General features: G+C 40.1%; 1 non-coding gene across 1 annotated transcript; it reads right to left on the bottom strand.

The window, feature by feature from the left end:
* Positions 1 to 17,912: 17,912 nt before the first annotated feature.
* LOC112774439 (small nucleolar RNA R71) lies at positions 17,913 to 18,020 on the bottom strand. Its single transcript, XR_003188931.1, has one exon. It is a non-coding gene; the product is annotated as a small nucleolar RNA R71 (small nucleolar RNA).
* Between the last annotated feature and the right edge of the window lie 5,179 nt (positions 18,021 to 23,199).

The raw sequence follows: 23,199 nt of genomic DNA, 5'->3' as shown, positions 1-23,199 counted from the left end.
GCCTAGCGTTCAACGCCAGAACAGAGCATGGTTCTGGCGCTGAACGCCCAAAATGGGCAGCATCCTGGCACTGAACGCCCAGAACAAGCATGGTTCTGGCGTTCAACGCCAGAAATGGCAACAAATGGGCGTTGAACGCCCAAAATGGGCACCAAACTGGCGCTGAACGCCCAGAGTTGTGTGCAAGGGCATTTTTACATGCCTAATGGGTGCAGGGATGTAAATCCTTGACACCTCCGGATCTGTGGACACCACAGGATCACCTCAAGATCTGTGGACACCACAGGATCATCTCAGGATCTGTGGACCCCACAGGATCCCTACCTTCCTTCCTCATAATCCTAGTTTTTTTTTTCCACATCTTCTTCTTCATCTATTCCTTCTTCTTTTGCTTGAGGACGAGCAACATTCTAAGTTTGGTGTGGTAAAACAATTATGTAAAGGATCTATAGCTCAGTGGTAGAACATGTGGCTGCAAATCAAGAGATCCCTGAGATACCTCAGGGGATGCACTTCCCTCCATATAATCATTGGAAGCAACTGAGGATAGAAATACCAAAAATCACTAGGAATCAAGCCACAAAGACAAGGAAGAGACATAGAAGAGCTCAAGGACATCATTGGTTCCTCAAGAAGGAAACGCCACCATCACTAAGGTGGATTCATTCCTTGTTCTTGCTTTCTCTGTTTTTCGTTTTCTATGTTATGTGCTTATCTATGTTTGTGTCTTCATTACATGATCATTAGTAGTTAGTAACTATGTCTTAAAAGTTATGAATGTCCTATGAATCTATCGCCTCTCTTAAATGAAAAATGTTTTAATTCAAAAGAACAAGAAGTACATGAGTTTCGAATTTATCCTTGAACTTAGTTTAATTATATTGATGTGGTGACAATGCTTCTTGTTTTCTGAATGTATGCTTGAACAGTGCATATGTCTTTTGAAATTGTTGTTTAAGAATGTTAAATATGTTGGCTCTTGAAAGAATGATGACTAGGAGACATGTTATTTGATAATCTGAAAAATCATAAAAATGATTCTTGAAGCAAGAAAAAGCAGCAAAGAACAAAGCTTGCAGAAAAAAAATAGGCGAAAAAAAAAAGAGAAAAAGCAAGCAGCAAAAGCCAAAAGCTCTTAAAACCAAGAGGCAAGAGCAAAAAGCCAATAATCCTTAAAACCAAAAGGCAAGGGAAAATAAAAAGGATCCCAATGCTTTGAGCATCAGTGGATAGGAGGGCCTAAAGGAATAAAATCCTGGTCTAAGCTGCTAAACCAAGCTGTCCCTAACCATGTGCTTGTGGCGTGTAGGTGTCAAGTGAAAACTTGAGACTGAGCGGTTAAAGTCAAGGTCCAAAGCAAAAAAAAAAAGGGTGTGCTTAAGAACCCTGGACACCTCTAATTGGGGACTTTAGCAAAGCTAAGTCACAATCTGAAAAGGTTCACCCAATTATGTGTCTGTGGCATTTATGTATCCAGTGGTAATACTGGAAAACAAAGTGCTTAGGGCCACGGCCAAGACTCATAAAGAAGCTGTGTTCAAGAATCATCATACTGAACTAGGAGAGTCAATAACACTATTCGAAATCTGAAGCTCCTATAGATGCCAATCATTCTAAACTTCAATGGATAAAGTGAGATGCCAAAACTATTCAAGAGGCAAAAAGCTATAAGTCCCGCTCATATGATTAAAGCTATGTTTCATTGATAGTTTGGAATTTATAGTATATTCTCTTCTTTTTATCCTATTTGATTTTCAGTTGCTTGGGGACAAGAAACAATTTAAGTTTGGTGTTGTGATGAGCGGATAATTTATACGCTTTTTGACATTGTTTTTAGTATGTTTTTAGTAGGATCTAGTTACTTTTAGGGATATTTTCATTAGTTTTTATGTTAAATTCACATTTCTGGACTTTAATATGAGTTTGTGTGTTTTTCTATGATTTCAGGTATTTTCTGGATGAAATTGAGGGACTTGAGCAGAAATCAGATTCAGAGGTTGAAGAAGGACTGCTGATGCTGTTGGATTCTGACCTTCATGCATTCAAAGTGAATTTTCTGGAGCTACAGAACTCGAAATGGCTCGCTTCCAATTGCGTTGGAAAGTAGACATCCACGGCTTTCCAGCAATATATAATAGTCTATACTTTGGCCAAGAATAGATGACGTAAACTGGCGTTCAACGCCAGCTTTCTGCCCAAATCCGGTGTCCAGCGCCAGAAAAGGAGCCAAAACCAGAGTTGAATGCCCAAACTGGCACAAAAGCTGGCGTTCAACCCCAAGAAGGACCTCTACACGTGCAACACTCAAGCTCAGCCCAAGCACACACCAAGTGGGCCCCGGAAGTGGATTTATGCATCAATTACTTACTTCTGTAAACCCTAGTAGCTAGTTTATTATAAATAGGACCTTTGACTATTGTATTAGTCATCTTTTTGACCATCTTTGGACGCCTGGTTCTTAGATCAGAGGGGCTGGCCATTTGGCCATACCTGGACTTTCACTTATATATTTTTAACGGTTCTACACTCCATAGATTAAGGTGTGGAGCTCTGCTGTTCCTCAAAGATTAATGCAAAGCACTATTGTTTCTATTCAATTCATCTTGTTTCGCTTCTAAGATATTCATTCGTACTTCACTCTGAATGTGATGAACGTGACAATCATCATCATTCCCTATGAACGCGTGCTTGACAACTACTTCCGTTCCACCTTTGACTGAATGAGTATCTCTTAGATCTCTTAATCGGAATCTTCGTGGTGTAAGCTAGAATGATGGCGGCAATCAAGAGAATCCGGAAGGTCTAAACCTTGTCTGTGGTATTCCGAGTAGGATTCAATGATTGAATGACTGTGACGAGCTCCGAACTCGCGATTGCAGGGCGTTAGTGACAGACGCAAAAGGATAGTAAATCCTATTCCAGCATGATCGAGAACCGACAGATGAATAGCCGTGCCGTGACAGGGTGCGTTGACCATTTTCACTGAGAAGATAAGATGAAGCCATTGACAAGGGTGATGCCTCCAGACGATTAGCCGTGCCGTGACAGGGCATTGGATCATTTTCCCGAGAGATGACCGAAAGTAGCCATTGACAGTGGTGATGTATCACATAAAGCCAGCCATGGAAAGGAGTAAGACTGAGTGGATGAAGATAGCAGGAAAGCAGAGGTTCAGAGGAACGAAAGCATCTCCATTCGCTTATCTAAAATTCTCACCAATGAATTACATAAGTATTTCTATCCCTATTTTATTATATTATTTTCGAAAACTTCATAACCATTTGATATCCGCCTGATTGAGATTTACAAGGTGACCATAGCTTGCTTCATACCGAAAATCTCCGTGGGATTCGACCCTTACTCACGTAAGGTATTACTTGGACGACCCAGTGCACTTGCTGGTTAGTTATGCGAAGTTGTGAAGATATGTTTAGACCATGGTTCTGTGCATCCGTTTTTGGTGCCATTGCCAGGGAATCAATTTCGAACAACAATTCACAACCTGAGTAGCAATTTCGCATACCAGAGAACTATACTGGCAACGCATAATCTATAATCATTCTTAACTCGCCAATTTCCCCTCGCATCAATTTTTGGTGCCGTTGCCGGGGAGTTGCAATAGAGTGCTAAAGTTATTAATTGGAATTTATTTATTTTCATTTTATTTTATTTTGCTACTATGAGCTGCTTGTTTCTTTCGTTAGATGACGCGTTCACTTCCTGATCCAAGCTTGCCAGTATTCGATCCTGAGATTGAAAGAACTATTTCACGAATAAGGCAAGCTCGGCGTCGGTTAGCCCTCTCTGAGGGCGGTTTTGAAATGCCATTTGAGGAAGAAACCAGCTCCCGTCCTACTGATTCGGTTGATTTACGTACAGGTAACATGGCGGCAGCCAGAAGAGTTACTATCCAGGAGGCTGGAACCCCTGATTTTTCAATGCAACCGTTCCAAGTGCATCATCCAGCGGTGGCTACAGATTTTGAAATAAAGATCGCACTGCTCAATTTGATGCCCAAGTTTCATGGCTTACCTGCTCAAGAGCCTATCAAGCACCTGAGAGATTTTCAGGCAGCCTGTTCTACTGTCAGGCGTGACGGTGCAGATGAAACTTCAATTTTACTGAAAGCTTTCCCGTTTTCTTTTGAGGGAAAGGCAAGAGAGTGGTACTACACTCAACCAGCAAAAACTGTATCCAACTGGGATACACTCATAAGAGAATTTTTGGAAAAGTTCTTTCCAGCTGAAGTTAATGATAAACTGAGGAAAGATATTTCCATGATTGTTCAGGATGAATCCGAGACGCTTTATGAATACTGGGAGCGCTTCAATAATCTTCTGGAAGCATGCCCCCACCATACGATTGACAAGATAGTGTTACTCGGTTATGTCACACAGGGCATGAGGCCCCAAGATAAGACCACATTGGAAAGTGCTAGCAATGGGTCTATGAAAAAGTACAAGACCACTGATGAGGCATGGCAATTGATTAGTGACTTAGCCGAATCTACCAGGAATCACAGGCAGAAACAAGGCCATTCAAAAGCCGTTGTAGAAGTATCCTCTAGCAGAGAGACTACTGCTCTAACTCAGAGTATCTGTGAAATGACCAACTTGCTGAAGCAAATGCAATTGAATCAACAACAAGTTCAGCAAGCTTAACCTTCTCCAGCACAGCAAAACCAACAGTTAGTCCCACAGAGAATTTACGGAATCTGTGCTGATTACAGTCATTATACTGATGAATATCTGCAGCTCCAGCAGGAAGACAACACCGTGGCAGCCACTCATAACTTCTATGACCGCCCCAACCAAGGGTACAATCAAGGTGGCAATTACAACCATGGATGGCAGGACAATTCTAACCAGAATTGGAGGGACAACAAAAACAGAGGAGGCAGAGATAATCAGGGATATCAGAGGTGGAATAATAACAATAACAGGCAGCAGAATCAGAATCAGCCTTACAGAGCACCTCACCTGAGGCAATCCCAAGGACCACAGAATACCCAACAGCAGACCTCTCAAATTACCTATCCTTCTTCATCTGCCAATGATGACTTACTACAATCTATTGATCGGAGACAGAAGACCATGGAAAATAACATTAATGCCACTCTAAATGGTCTGAACGCTACTTTGCAAGCTCTTGTCTCACAGATTGGATCAATGAACAACTCTAATAACTAACCTTTGAGCTCCAGTGGAATTCTCTCTCAACCATTACCCAATCCCAAGGGTGGTATTAATGCCATCACCCTGAGGTTCGGAACCACACTACAGGAGAAGAATCAGGATGAGCCAAACCCACCAGAGCATGCCTCAACTGAAGAGGTAGTGGAAATAGAAGATGTTGAAGAAGAAGAGGACATACAGGACATAGCTGAAGAAGAAGAAGTGCAACCACAAAAGGAATCACCAAAAGGCGCAAACACTGTAGAAGATACCCCTCACATTCCATTTCCACAACTTGCAAGGAAACCCAGGAAGCAGCTGGAACCTGATCCCAAAATGGTAGAGATATTCAAAAAGTTTGAGGTAACTGTTCCCCTTTTTGATGTTATTCAACAGGTACCTAAATATGCAAAATTTCTAAAAGATTTATGTATACATAAAGACAAAATTAATGAATTAGAAACTATTCCCTTAGGAAGTTCCATATCTACTTTAATAGGAGGTTTACCTGAGAAATGTAGTGACCCAGGTCCTTGTATGGTTAATTGTACTATAGGTAGTGTAGTATTTTCTGATTGTATGTGTGATTTAGGAGCATGTGTAAGTATAATGCCTTTGTCTATATATGATATTTTGAGGCTCCCTCCCTTAAAAAGGTCGACAGCTCGTTTTGTGTTAGCAGATAAAAGCATTATCACAATGGCTGGAGTTGCTGAAGATGTATTAGTGGGCATTAAAGGGCTCACATTTCCCATTGATTTTTATATCCTGGAGATGCCCCAGAATACCTCAGATAAGCCATCATCAATCCTACTCGGAAGACCATTTCTGAAGACCTCAAAGTTCAAATTAGATGCTTTTTCAGGAACATACTCTTTTGAAATAGATGGCCGAGTAGTGATCTTCAATCTGAATGGAGTTATGAAGCATCCTCCGGAGGATCATTCCATCCTCCAGTGTGACATTATAGATGAAACCGTAGCTGAAGTTCACCAGGAGGAATTTGAAGAGAAGCACACAGGACAAGGTCCAAGCGTGGGGACATTCTCAGAGGACAATGACAGTGCTTTGCCATTGTTACCAGCTCTAGACAACCCAGAGCCAGAACATGATCAGAAGTTAGAATTAAAACTCCTTCCTCCATACCTCAAATATGCTTACCTTGAAGACGGGCAGAAGTTTCCGGTTATCATTGCAAGGAAACTCACTTCTCAACAGGAAGAGCAGCTACTTGGTGTGCTGAGGAGGCACAAGAAGGCAATTGGGTGGAGTTTGGCAGACATAGTAGGCATCAACCATCAAGTATGTGAGCATAGAATATTTTTAGAAGAGGGAATAAGACCTGTCCGTCAACCCCAGAGAAGACTGAACCCCACTATCCTAGAGGTTGTCAAAAAGGAAGTGACCAGACTACTAGAGGCAGATATCATCTATCCCATCTCAGACAGTGAATGGGTAAGTCCAGTACAAGTGGTGCCAAAGAAGTCTGGAGTCACTACAGAGAAGAATGAGCATGGAGAGCTCCTGACAACCAGAGTTCAGAACGCCTGGAGGGTCTGCATTGACTACAGACGCCTCAACCAAGCAACCCGTAAGGATCACTATCCTCTTCCATTCATTGATTAAATGCTGGATCGCCTGTCAGGTAAATCGCATTATTTTTTTTTAGATGGTTACACAGGTTATTTTTAGATTCATATAGCCCCTGAGGATCAAGAAAATACCACTTTTACATGTCCTTTTGGGACTTATGCTTACAAGAGAATGCCCTTTGGCTTGTGCAATGCACCAACTACTTTCCAAAGGTGTATGATGAGTCTTTTCTCTGATCTTATTGAGGATTGTATGGAGGTTTTTATGGATGATTTTAGTGTATACGGCGATTCCTTTAGCCTTTGCTTAGATGGATTATCTAGAGTATTAGATAGATGTGTGAGTACAAACCTTGTATTAAATTTTGAAAAATGTCACTTTATGGTTAAACAAGAGATTGTACTAGGACATGTTGTGTCTAATACTGGCATTTCTGTAGATCCAGCAAAAGTGGATGTTATTTCTACTTTACCTTACCCCTCTTCTGTGAGGGAGGTCCGTTCTTTCCTTGGCCATGCAGGTTTTTACAGGAGATTCATTAAGGACTTCAGTAAGGTAGCACTTCCCTTATCAAGATTACTGCAGAAAGACATTGAGTTCGAGTTCAGTGACAATTGCAAACAAGCGTTTGATAAGCTGAAGACCGCACTGACTCAAGCCCCAATTGTAAGAGAACTAGACTGGAGCCAACCATTTGAAATTATGTGTGATGCTTCCAACCATGCAGTAGGAGCAGCACTGGCTCAGCGTGAAGGTAAGGACCCCTTTGTTATTGCGTATGCGTCTAAAACTTTAGATGCCACTCAGTCTAATTATACTACTACTGAGAAAGAGCTTCTTGCTATTGTTTTTTCTTTGGATAAATTCCGAGCCTATTTACTTGGTACGAAGGTAGTAGTGTATTCAGACCATGCAGCTCTAAAGTATCTATTATCTAAAAAGGAGTCCAAACCAAGGCTTATACGTTGGATACTGCTATTACAAGAATTTGATTTAGAAATTAAGGACATGAGTGGTAACCAAAATTTAGTGGCAGACCACTTGAGTCGCCTTGAGCACATTACAGATGACTCCACTTCTATAGCTGATAATTTTCCATTTGATAACCTGCAAGCAGTATCTGAGATAGTCCCTTGGTATGCACCTGTAGCTAATTATCTAGTTAGCCGCACCTTTCCTCCATACTTTTCTAAGCATCAAAGAGACAAGCTGAAAAGCGAGTCTAAATATTATATATGGGATGACCCATATTTATGGAGATGTGGCGCTGACCAGGTAATTAGACAGTGTGTGCCTCAATCAGAATTCCAGTCCATCTTAGAGGCCTGTCACTCATCTGAGAGTGGAGGACATTTTGGCCCTCAAAGAATTGCTAGAAAAATCTTAGACTGTGGATTCAGATTGCCTACTCTTTTTAGGGACGCTGCTGAATTTTGTAAATCCTGTTTCCCATGCCAGAAATTTGGTAATATATCCAGGAGGGATGAGATGCCTCAACAGATTATGCTTTTCTGTGAAATTTTTTATGTTTGGGGCATTGACTTCATGGGTCCATTTCCAAATTCCAATGGTTACTTTTATATATTGTTAGCTGTGGATTACGTTTCCAAATGGGTGGAAGCAATTCCTACCCGTGATGATGATGCTAACACTGTTGTTTCCTTTGTGAGAAACCATATTATTTGTCGCTTTGGATCACCATGAGCAATCGTGAGCAATCAAGGCACCCATTTTTGTAACAGGAGACTAACAGGATTGATGAAGAAACATGGGATAATCCATAAAGTTGCAATAGCTTACCATCCTTAGACTAATGGGCAAACCGATGTGTCAAATAGAAGATAATCAAACCTCATAGAAGAGACTGGAGCACCAGGCTACAAGATGCACTCTGGGCATACAGAACAACATACAAAACACCCATTGGGATGAGTCCTTTCCACTTAGTTTATGGAAAAGCTTGTCATCTCCCTGTTGAAGTAGAGCACAAAGCCTTTAGGGCAGTAAAGGAATGCAACATGGGGATTGGGGGAGCCAGAGCTGAAAGGAAGTTGCAACTGCAAGAACTGGAAAGCCTTCGCCTAGAAGCTTATGAGAACTCAAGACTATACAAGGAGAAGATGAAGGCTGTACATGATCAGCACGTCAAGAGGAAAGAGTTCCAACCTAGGGACTTAGTCCTCCTTTACAAGTCTCGACTGAGGCTCATGCCAGGCAAGTTGAGATCTAGATGGGAAGGTCCATACAGAGTAGAGAAGGCCGAACCATACGGAGTTTATCACCTTAGCCATCCTTCAAGCTCTGAACTTATCAAAGTTAATGGATATCGTTTAAAGCTGTACTATGGCGAGAAGCGGAAGAAAGACCAGGAGCTCGAGATCTTCCGCTTGGAAGATCCCCACATAGCTAAAGAATGAGCTAGTGGAGCGTCCAACTTACGGACGTTAAAGCAAAGTGCTAGGTGGGAGACAACCCACCATGGTATGATCGTTCTTTTCTTTATTTTTTTTAGTTTTCTTATTCAACAACTCTTCTCTTCATTAGTACATTTCGTGCATCTGCATTTACATACTCTTATTTTTATTTAAAATAAATATTACGCGACGCGACCGCATCATTGACGCGTCTGCATCGCAGGTGTTGGGAGAGACAATTAAAAATGAACAGAGAGTCACGCAAGAGCGTGGTTGGAGGTGTGCCAATGGCACAATTCGGCCCACGCGATCGCGTCGCTGACGCGACTGCGTCACAAGGGATCAGTGGCCTCCCACGCGACCACGTGTCCCACGCGGCCGCGTGACCAAGGATTTCGACGTAATAATGGTGCACAGTTGAAAGTTGTGCTAGAGTGGTGCTGGACTCGCGTTGGACGCGCAGTCCATTCACGCGACCGCGTGCCCTACGCGGCCGCGTCACATCCCAATAATTGCCCACTCACGCGATCGCATGCCCCATGCAATCGCGTCACCCAAAATTTGGCATTTAATGGTTTTGAACAGAGAGTTGTGCGAGTGCGAGGCTACCCTCGTGCCAATGGCATAAAACGGGTCACGCGATCGCGTGACCGACGCGACCGCGTCATTCACTTTAAGCGCAAGTCGCGCGACGGCGTGCCCCACGCGATCGCGTTGCTTGCGTCGCACAGCCTCCCTAATTCTGCCAACTATCTTATCTTTTTCTTCCCAAATCCTATTTTCTCTTTCCCTCCTTATTTCTTCTACCTTTCTTCCTCCCTACCTTCTTCCTTCTTTCTCACTTTTTACTTTCTCTCACCCCCATTAACAAGGTTTTTCTTTTCTTCTTCCCTCCTCACTTTTCTATTATTCTTCTTATTTTTATATGTTATCTTCTTTTCTTTTCTTATTACCTTCATTGTTCTTATTTTCTTTTTCTTTCCTTTTCCGTTTTACTTGGTGTTATAAATTTAATTGAGTCATTATTTATAATTATATGCTTGTGGATTGTTGTACATTTGTTTGACAATTATATATTACTTTTTAAGGGATTACTTGCATGTTCAAATTATTATTTTCAAGAGCTTATTCTACATGCATGCTATGTGTTTGTGAAAAAGCCCATATGGCATTATGAACTTCTCTATATTTTTCTACTCTAATATTCAATGCTTGCTTTTCACAAAATCCCTTTACTACTTTATTAATTGAATTTAATTGTCAATACAAACATGATAGTTAGTTACGAGTGATAACATATTTAAATTGGACATTGAATGCTTGGTCTACGCTACTCATGCCTTTGCCTGCATGCCAATAAACCCCTTGCATTTACTTGTCCCTATATGCCCTTGCTATGTTTCCATTGATGACTTTTTCCATGTCGTCCGGACCATGTGTTAACGTCATTCTTCTTTATTATGCATTGCTTATCACTTACACCACCCTCTTCCTTGCTCTATTCCTTTCAATTTATTTTACTTTCTCCTTTCCTTTTTCAGGATTTTACTTTCTCTTCCCTTTTTCAGGATGGCCACCAAGAAAGGAAAGGAGAAAGCCACTCCCAAACAACCAGCAAGAAGAGGTACAAAAAGAGCATTAGTGGCAGAACCCTCTTCAACTGCAATAAAGCCCTCAACAAAAAGATTTAAGAGGATTATAAAGGTTGATGAAAAAGAGAAAGCTTTACCAGCAAAGGACACTGTGCGATTTCCCAATCACTACTGTGAGCAGATGTTCCCCATCCTGGTAGAAAGGAATTACAAAAACGAATACATTCTTCTCCTCCCGCCCAATATTGCTACCTTCGTTGAGCCGCAAATTGCCCGAAGGCAATGGGGTTTCCTACAGAGACAGCCAAAGCAGGTCAATCTTTCTTGGGTAGTCGAGTTCTACTCCAACTTCCACTTGCCAACCCTGCAGTCTGTCTATGTTCGTCAGAAGCAAGTCCCCATTACAGAAGAAGCCATTCAGAAAGCTCTAAGTCTTCCCACTATTCCAGAAGGATTGGACGCCTTTCAAGAAGCTGCACTCAAGCGCCAGATGTACCAATTTGACTGGGACGCCGTTCTCAGAGTTATCACACAACCTGGCAGCCGATGGATCTACGGATACCATCGTACCCGCCCTAAGGGAATATCGGCTTCAGCACTTACCTTGGAGGCTCGTGTATGGGCACAGATCATGTCCCATTACGTCTTTCCGAGCACTCACGAGTCCTCCTTCACTGCGGACATGGCCGTTCTACTATGGTGCATCCTTACAGACCAACCTCTGAATCTACCAAGGCATATCCGGAATGCCATGGGACACGTACAAATCGCTGGCAACCTACCTTTTCCAGCCCTAGTCTCAGATCTTGTCTCAGCAGCCGGAGTCTCCTATAGAGCTGGGGACACCAAAGCCATGCTTCCACGGGATGATCAGTATGTCCCCAATGGAAAGTACCTTAGACTTCCAGCAGCCACTACCAGCCAGCCTACTGAACCAATTGAAGATATTCCTTCTTCAACACCACAAGCACCTACAACAGCCCAACTGCTCCAGCAGATACTTGAAAAGTTGGATCGGCATGAACAGAAAGCTAAGCTGAGAGAGCGCCGTAACAAGCGCCAATTCACATACCTCAAGGAGCTGATCATAGGAGAAGTCAAGGACTCAGACACCCCGGAATCCACTTCTTTTACCAGCACAGGGAGCCATGATGGTCCCGACTGTGGAGATACTGCTACCAGCCCACCTTTGTTCTTGACAGATGGCACCGAGGACGGTGCAAAGCCTTAAGTGTGGGGAGGTCGGTCAGTATCTGACTTCCGGAGGTAATTTCTCTTCCCTATACACCAATAAATTAGGATATTTAGTTAGTTTTTCTTTTGTAGAATAGGATAAATTGCATAGTAATAGATTAGTTGCATGCATGTTCTGCTTGATTGAAAAGACAATAAGTTTCTTCTAAGACTCTATCTTTGGAACAAAATTTCACTAATTTTAATTAAAACTTTTATGTTAAATTTGCTTGAAGTTGTATTTGGAACATGATTTTTGAGCTAAAGAACACACAACCTGTGAGATTTGAGCCTTTATGAATGGTTACATTATTTAACCATAATTATTTTATTCTTGTGTGTTTACTTCTCTATGATTGTAATCTATATTTTGTTTCATCTTTTATGTCTAATGTTTATTATATTTACATGCTTGCATATGATTGAGGCCATTATTTGTTCAGCTTACTTATCCAAAATAAGCCTACCCTTTCAATTACCTTTGTTAGCCACTTTGAGCCTTTAAATCCCATTTGTTCTATATTTTACCACATTACTAGCCTTAAGCGGAAAAATAATTATACATCCTAAATTGAATCTTTGGTTAGCTTAAAATAGAATTGTGTGTGTTATTTAAGTATGGAAAATTGTGGGAACAAAGGATAATAAGGGAATGAGGATAATATAATGGAATTTGGACGCCTACTCATGTGAAACTATAAAAATCAAAAATCTATACGCACTGATAAGCTATGTTTATGTTTATGTTAAGTTAAAATATATATATATATATATATATATTCAATAAATAAATAAGGGGACAAAATTACCCAAATGTTAGATTAAGAATTCAAAAATCAATGCATGTATGATAAAATAAAAAATAAAAAATAAAAACTTAAAACATGAGTATGGAATGTAAAAGGGAATTTCTGGGTAGCTAGGTATGAATTTTAGAAGTTATATAGAATATATATAGGTTATGTTAAAGCTTGGGTTAATTAAAGATTCAATTTATAAGCTTACTTAGCCATATATGTATCCTTACCCTTACCTTGGCCCCATTACAACCTTGAAAAGACCTCATGATGTTTGCATTGGTATATTAAATGTTGTTGATTGGTTAGGAGAAGAACAAAAAAATTAGAGAGCATGATTAGAGAAGGATAGAGTGATTACCCTATATACTAGAGAGACTAGAGTGTACATACTTCATCAGTGAGGGTTCCATGCTTGAATTTCTATGTTCCCTGCTTTCATGAGCTATCTTCTTGCAGTTTTATCTGTTCTTACTGTATAAGAATTGAGTTAGTGGAATTTGATTTGTAATTGTTTTGAAGAGCTTACTTACTTTTTGATCAAGTGGACAAAAATCATACAGCTGCATTCATATATATAGGTTGCATTGCATTGCATAGGTTTTACGTGTTCTTACTCATTTATTTTATCTCCTTCAACTAAGCATGAGGACATGCTAATGTTTAAGTGTGGGGAGGTTGATAAACCACTATTTTACGGTTTATATTGTGTTTAAAGGTGTGGTTTTATCATGATCTTTGCCAACTTATTCATTAAATAAGCATGCATTTATATTTCCTTCTTAAAGTTATTGCATGATTGAAAACTTGCTTCCTAGAAACTTTTAATTATGTATTTTATTTCCCCTTTATTCCATTCGATGTCGTGATCTGTGTGTTAAGTGTTTCAGGCTTTATAGGGCATGAATGAGTTGGAGATTGGGAAGGAAGCTTGCAAAAATGGAAGGAACACAAGAAATTGAGGAGATGACTGATGAGCGGATAATTTATACGCTTTTTGGCATTGTTTTTAGTATGTTTTTAGTAGGATCTAGTTACTTTTAGGGATGTTTTCCCTAGTTTTTATGTTAAATTCACATTTCTGGACTTTACTATGAGTTTGTGTGTTTTTCTGTAATTTCAGGTATTTTCTGGCTGAAATTGAGGGACTTGAGCAGAAATCAGATTCAGAGGTTGAAAAAGGACTGCTGATGCTGTTGGATTCTGACCTCCCTGCACTCAAAGTTGATTTGCTGGAGCTACAAAACTCGAAATGGTGCGCTTCCAATTGCGTTGGAAAGTAGACATCCAGGGCTTTCCAGAAATATATAATAGTCCATACTTTGGCCAAGAATTGACGACGTAAACTGGCGTTCAACGCCAGCCTTCTGCCCAAATCTGGCGTCCAGCGCCAGAAAAGGATCCAAAACCAGAGTTGAACGCCCAAACTGGCACAGAAACTGGCGTTCAACTCCACAAATGGTCTATGCACGTGCTACACTTCAGCTCAGCCCAAACATACACCAAGTGGGCCCCGGAAGTGGATTTATACATCAAATACTTACTCATGTAAACCCTAGTAGCTAGTTTATTATAAATAGGACCTCTTACTATTGTATTAGACATCCTGGATTGTATTTTGATCCTGTGATCACGTTTTGGAGGCTGGCCTCTCGGCCATGCCTGGACCTTTCACTTATGTATTTTCATACGGTAGAGTTTCTACACTCCATAGATTAAGGTGTGGAGCTCTGCTGTTCCTCAAAGATTAATGCAAAGTACTACTGTTTTCTATTCAATTCTTCTTATTTCTCTTTTAAGATATCCATTTGCACCCAAGAACGTGATGAAGATGATGATTATGTGTGACGCTCATCATCCTTCTCCCTTATGAACGCGTGCCTGACAAACACTTCTGTTCTACATGAATTAAGCTAGAATGAGTATCTCGTAGATCTCCTAACCAGAATCTTCGTGGCGTAAGCTAGAATGATGGCGGCATTCAAGAGAATCCGGAAAGTCTAAACCTTGTCTGTGGTATTCCGAGTAGGATTCAATGATTGAATGACTGTGACGAGCTTTAAACTCGCGAGTGCTGGGCGTTAGTGACAGACGCAAAAGGAGGGTGAATCCTATTCCAGCATGATCGAGAACCGACAGATGAATAGCCGTGCCGTGACAGGGTGCGTGAGCATATTATTCACTGAGAGGAGGGGATGTAGCCACTGACAACGGTGATGCCCTTGCATACAGCCAGCCATGGAAAGGAGTAAGACAGATTGGATGAAGATAGCAGGAAAGCAGAGGTTCAGAGGAACGAAAAGCAACTCCATTCGCTTATCTGAAATTCCTACCAATGATTTACATAAGTATCTCTATCTCTATTTTATTATATAATATTCGAAAACACCATTATCACTTTATATCCGCCTGACTGAGATTTGCAAGGTGACCATAGCTTGCTTCATACCAACAATCTCCGTGGGATTCGACCCTTACTCACGTAAGGTATTACTTGGACGACCCAGTGCACTTGCTGGTTAGTTGTATCGAAGTTGTGACAATTATGAATTAAGATCAGAGCACCAAGCTTTGGAGCCATTACCAGGATTTGTTCGAGCCTGGAGATCACAATTTCGTGCACCAAGTTTTTGGCGCCGTTGCCGGGGATTGTTCGTGTATGGACAACTGACGGTTCATCTTGTTGCTCAGATTGGGTAACTTTCTTTTCGTTTTCTTTTTAAAAATTTTTCAAAAATATTTCAAAACTTTTCTCATCTGTTTTCGAAAAAATTAAAAATGTTTTCAAAAATTTATTCAGAATTTTTAAGAATGAATTCTAGTGTTTCATGAAGCATGAGAAGCCTGGCTGGCTGTAAAGCCATGTCTAAATTCTTTTGGACTAAGGCTTCCAAACCATCAGAGGCAAGTTACATACTTGAAAAATGATGTGCAGCAATTTATTATCAAGAGCAATATACTCTGGTGTTACATACTGAAGCTTGGCTGGCCATTGGCCATGTCTAGTGTTTTGGACTGGAGCTTTCTTTGAAAGCTTGGCTGGCTAGTGAGCCATGTCTAATTCCTGGACTGAAGCTTTAGACTAAGAATGCAAGATTCCTGGAATTCATATTAAAAATTTTGGAATCCTTATTTTTCTTTTTTTAATTAATTTTTCAAAAAAAATCCAAAAAAATTTAGAAAATCATAAAAATCAAAAATATTTTTCTGTTTCTTGTTTGAGTCTTGAGTCATGTTATAAGTTTGGTGTCAATTGCATGTGCATCTTGCATTTTTCGAAAATATCATGCATTCATGGTGTTCTTCATGATCTTCAAGTTGTTCTTGGTAAGTCTTCTTGTTTGATCTTGATGATTTTTTGTTTTGTGTCTTTTCATGTTTATCATATGCATTCTTGAATTCTTAGTGCGTAAGCATTAAATAATTCTAAGTTTGGTGTCTTGCATGTTTTCTTTGCATTAAAAATTTTTCAAAAATATGTTCTTGATGTTCATCATGACATTCATAGTGTTCTTGGTGTTCATCTTGACATTCATAGCATTCTTGCATGCATCACATGTTTTGATCTAAAAATTTCATGCATTGCATCTTTTTAGTGTTTTTCTCTTGCATCATAAAAATTCAAAAATCAAAAAAATATCTTTCCCTTTTTCTCTCATCAAATTCGAAAATTTGGATTGACTTTTTCAAAAAATTTTAAAATCAAATTGTTTCTCATAAGTCAAATCAAATTTTCAATTTGAAAATCTTATCTTTTTCAAAATCCTTTTCAAAAATCAAATCTTTTTCCAAATTCTTAGTTATTTTCGAAAATTCCAAAAATATTTTTCAAAAATCTTTTTTCTTATTTTTATACCAAATTTTCGAAAATAACATAGTCAATTAATGTTTTGATTCAAAAATTTGAAGTTTGTTACTTGCTTGTTAAGAAAGATTCAAACTTTAAGTTCTAGAATCATATCTTGTGATTTCTTATGAATCAAGTCATTAATTGTGATTTTAAAAATCAAATCTTTTTCAAAACTAATTTCAATCATATCTCTTCAAAAATATCTTCTTATCTTATCTTTTTCAAAAATATCTTTTCAAAATATCTTTTCTAACTTCCTAACTTCTTATCCTTTCAAAATTTGTTTCAACTAACTAACTAACTTTTTGTTTGTTTCTTAACTTTTTCAAAACCACCTAACTAATTCTCTCTCTCTAATTTTCGAAAATATCTCCCCCTTTTTCAAAAATTTCTTTTTAATTAACTAATTATTTTTATTTTTATTTTTGAAAAAAAAAATTTTCGAAAAAAAATATACTAAACATTTTTCAAAAACCATTTTTCAAAAATCACTAACTCTTTTTCAAAAATATTTTCGAAAATTCCCCCTCTCCCATCTTATTCTATTTATTCATTCATATCCTAACATCTCATCTCACATCTCTAGCCTCCTCACAGTTGTGTTTCTTCCATTATATTACATTCTTTGTCTCCCCCTCTTCTTCTACTCACACAGGGATCCCTATACTGTGGAATAAAGGATCTCTATTATTATTATTATTTTTCTGTGCCTTCTTCTTTGTCATATGAGCAGGAGCAAGGATAAGAACACTCTTGTGGAAGCAGATCCAGAACCTGAAAGGACTCTGAAGAGAAAATTAAGAGAAGCTAAAATACAACAATCCAGAGATAACCTTTCAGAAATTTTCGAACAGGCAGAGGAGATGGCAGCCGAAAATAATAATAATGTAAGGAAGATGCTTGGTGACTTTACTGCACCTAATTCCAATTTACATGGAAGAAGCATCTCCATTCCTGCCATTGGAGCAAACAACTTTGAGCTAAAACCTCAATTAGTTTCTCTGATGCAGCAGAACTGCAAGTTTCACGAACTTCCATCTGAAGATCCTTTTCAGTTCTTAACTGAATTCTTGCAGATATGTGATACTGTAAAGACTAATAGAGTAGATCCTGAAGTCTACAGGCTCATGCTTTTCCCTTTTGCTGTAAGAGACAGAGCTAGATTATGGTTGGATTCTCAACCCAAAGACAGCCTGAACTCTTGGGATAAGCTGGTCACGGCTTTCTTAGCCAAGTACTTTCCTCCTCAAAAGCTGAGCAAGCTTAGAGCTGATGTTCAAACCTTCAGACAGAAAGAAGGTGAATCTCTCTATGAAGCTTGGGAAAGATACAAACAGTTGACCAAAAAGTGTCCTTCTGACATGCTTTCAGAATGGACCATCCTGGATATATTCTATGATGGTTTATCTGAGCTATCAAAGATGTCACTGGACACTTCTGCAGGTGGATCCATTCACCTAAAGAAAACGCCTGCAGAAGCTCAAGAACTCATTGACATGGTTGCTAATAACCAGTTCATGTACACTTCTGAAAGGAATCCTGTGAATAATGGGACGCCTATGAAGAAGGGAGTTCTTGAGGTTGATACTCTGAATGCCATATTGGCTCAGAATAAAATATTGACTCAGCAAGTCAATATGATCTCTCAGAGTCTGCATGGAATGCAAGCTGCATCCAACAGTACTCAAGAGGCTTCTCCTGAAGAAGAAGCTTATGATCCTGAGAACCCTGCAATAGCAGAGGTAAATTATTTAGGTGAACCTTATGGAAACACCTATAACTCAACATGGAGAAATCATCCAAATTTCTCATGGAATGATCAAAAGCCTCAACAAGGCTTTAATAATGGTGGAAGAAACAGGTTTAGCAATAGCAAGCCTTTTCCATCATCAACTCAGCAACAGACAGAGAACTCTGAACAAAATGCTTCTAATTTAGCAAACTTAGTCTCTGATCTATCTAAGGCCACTGTAAGTTTCATGAATGAAACAAGATCTTCTATTAGAAATCTGGAAGCACAAGTGGGTCAGCTGAGTAAAAGGATCATTGAAATCCCTCCTAGTACTCTCCCAAGCAATACAGAAGAGAATCCAAAAGGAGAAGGCAAGGCCATTGACATAAGCGCCATGGCCGAACCTGTGAGGAGAGGAGAGGACGTGAATCCCAAGGAGGAAGACCTCCTGGGACGTCCAGTGGTCAATAAGGAGCTTCCCTCTGAGGAACCAAAGGACTCTGAGGCTCATCTAGAGACCATAAAGATTCCATTGAACCTCCTTATACCCTTCATGAGCTCTGATGAGTATTCCTCTTCTGAAGAGAATGAGAATGTCACTGAAGAGCAAACTGCCAAGTTTCTTGGTGCAATCATGAAGCTGAATGCCAAATTGTTTGGCATTGATGCTTGGGAAGTTGAACCTCCCTTGTTCATCAATGAACTAAGTGATCTGGATCAACTGACATTGCCTCAGAAGAGACAGGATCCTGGAAAGTTCATAATACCCTATACCATAGGCACCATGATCTTTAAGGCTCTGTGTGACCTTTGTTCAGGGATAAACCTCATGCCCCTCTCTGTAATAGAGAAACTGGGAATCTATGGGGTGCAAGCTGCTAAAATCTCACTGGAGATGGCAGACAGCTCAAGAAGACAGGCTTATGGACAAGTAGAAGATGTATTAGTAACTGTTGAGGGCCTTTACATACCTACTGATTTCATAGTCCTGGACACTGGAAAGGAAGAGGATGAATCCATCATCCTAGGAAGACCTTTCCTGGCCACAGCAAGAGCTGTGATTGATGTTGACAGAGGTGAAATAGTCCTTCAATGGAATGAGAACTCCCTTGTATTCAAAACTCAAGGATCTACCTCTGCAACCATAGAGAGGAAGCTTGAAAAGCTTCTCTCAAAGCAGAGTCAACCAGAGCCCCCACAGTCAAACTCTAAGTTTGGTGTTGGGAGGCCACAACCAAACTCTAAGTTTGGTGTTGAACTCCCATATCCAAACTCTAAGTTTGGTGTTGGAGAGTCTCAACAAAGCTCTGCACATCTGCGAGGCTCCATGAGAGCCCACTGTCAAGCTATTGACATTAAAGAAGCGCTTGTTGGGAGGCAACCCAATGTTTATCTAATTCTTATTTTTATTGTTTTTCATGTTTTCTTAGGTTCATGATCATGTGGAGTCACAAAATAAATATAAAAATTGAAAACGGAATCAAAAACAGCAGAAGAAAAATCACACCCTGGAGGAGCATCTGTCTGGCGTTCAAACGCCAGAACAGAGCATAGTTCTGGCGCTGAACGCCCAGAATGGGAGCATCCTGGCGCTGAACGCCCAGAACAAGCATGGTTCTGGCGTTCAACGCCAGAAATGGCAGCAAAGGGGCGTTGAACGCCCAAAAGGGGCACCAACCTGGCGCTGAACGCCCAGAGTTGTGTGCAAGGGCATTTTACACGCCTAAATTGGTGCAGGGATGTAAATGCCTTGACACCTTAGGATCTGTGGACCCCACAGGATCATCTCAGGATCTGTGGACCCCACAGGATCCCCACCTACCTCATCATCTCTCTTTCCATTCATGATCATCCCTTCTTTTTTTTTTTCCATTTACCACTCACATCCATACACCCACTACCTTCAAAAATTCAATATCTCTCTCCCACCCAATCCCACCCATATGGCCAAATACACACTCCCATCCATCTCCTCCATATCTTCTTATTCTTCTATTCTTTCTTCTTTTGCTCGAGGGCGAGCAACATTCTAAGTTTGGTGTGGTAAAAGCATAGCTTTTTTGTTTTTTCCATAACCATTGATGGCACCTAAGGCCAGAGAAACCTCTAGAAAGAGGAAAAGGAAGACAAAAGCTTCCATCAAGGGTCTATAGCTCAGTGGTAGAACATTTGACTGCAAATCAAGAGATCCCTGAGATACCTCAAGGGATACATTTTCTTCCACACAATTATTGGAAGCAACTAAGGGTGGAACATCAAGAGCACTCCATCATCCTTCATGAAATCAGAGAAGATCTAAAAGCAATGAAGGAGGAGCAGCCAAGGCAAGGAAGAGACATAGAAGAGCTCAAGGACATCACTAAGGTGGACTCATTCCTTGTTCTTACTTTCTCTGTTTTTCGTTTTCTATGTTATGTGCTTATCTATGTTTGTGTCTTCATTACATGATCATTAGTAGTTAGTAACTTTGTCTTAAAGTTATGAATGTCCTATGAATCCATCACCTCTCTTAAATAAAAACTGTTTTAATTTAAAAGAACAAGAAGTACATGAGTTTCGAATTTATCCTTGAACTTAGTTTAATTATATTGATGTGGTGACAGTGCTTCTTATTTTCTGAATGTATGCTTGAACAGTGCATATGTCTTTTAAAATTGTTGTTTAAGAATGTTAAATATGTTGGCTCTTGAAAGAATGATGACTAGGAGACATGTTATTTGATAATCTGAAAAATCATAAAAATGATTCTTGAAGCAAGAAAAAGCAGCAAAGAACAAAGCTTGCAGAAAAAAAAATAAGCGAAAAAAAAATAGAAAGAAAAAGAAAAAGCAAGCAGAAAAAGTCAATAACCCTTAAAACCAAAAGGCAAGGGCAAATAAAAAGGATCCCAAGGCTTTGAGCATCAGTGGATAGGAGGGCCTAAAGGAATAAAATCCTGGTCTAAGCGGCTAAACCAAGCTGTCCCTAACCATGTGCTTGTGGCGTGTAGGTGTCAAGTGAAAACTTGAGACTGAGCGGTTAAAGTCAAGGTCCAAAGCAAAAGAAGAGTGTGCTTAAGAACCCTGGACACCTCTAATTGGGGACTTTAGCAAAGCTGAGTCACAATCTGAAAAGGTTCACCCAATTATGTGTCTGTGGCATTTATGTATCCGGTGGTAATACTGGAAAACAAAGTGCTTAGGGCCACGGCCAAGACTCATAAAGAAGCTGTGTTCAAGAATCATCATACTGAACTAGGAGAATCAATAACACTATCTGAACTCTGAGTTCCTATAGATGCCAATCATTCTGAACCTCAATGGATAAAGTGAGATGCCAAAACTATTCAAGAGGCAAAAAGCTATAAGTCCCGCTCATATGATTGGAGCTATGTTTCATTGATAGTTTGGAATTTATAGTATATTCTCTTCTTTTTATCCTATTTGATTTTCAGTTGCTTGGGGACAAGCAACAATTTAAGTTTGGTGTTGTGATGAGCGGATAATTTATACGCTTTTTGGCATTGTTTTTAGTATGTTTTTAGTAGGATCTAGTTACTTTTAGGGATGTTTTCCTTAGTTTTTATGTTAAATTCACATTTCTGGACTTTACTATGAGTTTTTGTGTTTTTCTGTAATTTCAGGTATTTTCTGGCTGAAATTGAGGGACTTGAGCAGAAATCAGATTCAGAGGTTGAAAAAGGACTGCTGATGCTGTTGGATTCTGACCTCCCTGCACTCAAAGTAGATTTTCTGGAGATACCGAACTCGAAATGGCGCGCTTCCAATTGCGTTGGAAAGTAGACATCCAGGGCTTTCCAGCAATATATAATAGTCCATACTTTGGCCAAGAATTGATGACGTAAACTGGCGTTCAACGCCAGCCTTCTGCCCAAATCTGGCGTCCAGCGCCAGAAAAGGATCCAAAACCAGAGTTGAACGCCCAAACTGGCACAGAAACTGGCGTTCAACTCCACAAATGGCCTCTGCACGTGCTACACTTCAGCTCAGCCCAAACATACACCAAGTGGGCCCCGGAAGTGGATTTATACATCAAATACTTACTCATGTAAACCCTAGTAGCTAGTTTATTATAAATAGGACCTCTTACTATTGTATTAGGCATCCTGGATTGTATTTTGATCCTGTGATCACGTTTTGGGGGCTGGCCTCTCGGCCATGCCTGGACCTTTCACTTATGTATTTTCATACGGTAGAGTTTCTACACTCCATAGATTAAGGTGTGGAGCTCTGCTGTTCCTCAAAGATTAATGCAAAGTACTACTGTTTTCTATTCAATTCTTCTTATTTCTCTTCTAAGATATCCATTCGCACCCAAGAACGTGATGAAGGTGATGATTATGTGTGACGCTCATCATCCTTCTCCCTTATGAACGCGTGCCTGACAAACACTTCTGTTCTACATGAATTAAGCTAGAATGAGTATCTCGTAGATCTCCTAACCAGAATCTTCGTGGCGTAAGCTAGAATGATGGCGGCATTCAAGAGAATCCGGAAAGTCTAAACCTTGTCTGTGGTATTTCGAGTAGGATTCAATGATTGAATGACTGTGACGAGCTTCAAACTCGCGAGTGCTGGGCGTTAGTGACAGACGCAAAAAGAGGGTGAATCCTATTCCAGCATGATCGAGAACCGACAGATGAATAGCCGTGCCGTGACAGGGTGCGTGAGCATATTATTCAATGAGAGAAGGGGATGTAGCCACTGACAACGGTGATGCCCTTGCATACAGCCAGCCATGGAAAGGAGTAAGACAGATTGGATGAAGATAGCAGGAAAGCAGAGGTTCAGAGGAACGAAAAGCATCTCCATTCG

This window comes from Arachis hypogaea, chromosome 18, assembly GCF_003086295.3.
Source record: "Arachis hypogaea cultivar Tifrunner chromosome 18, arahy.Tifrunner.gnm2.J5K5, whole genome shotgun sequence".
Taxonomy (NCBI): Eukaryota; Viridiplantae; Streptophyta; class Magnoliopsida; order Fabales; family Fabaceae; genus Arachis; species Arachis hypogaea.
Note: the sequence above shows the minus strand (reverse complement) of the source record. Positions and strands in the feature narration are given on the sequence as shown.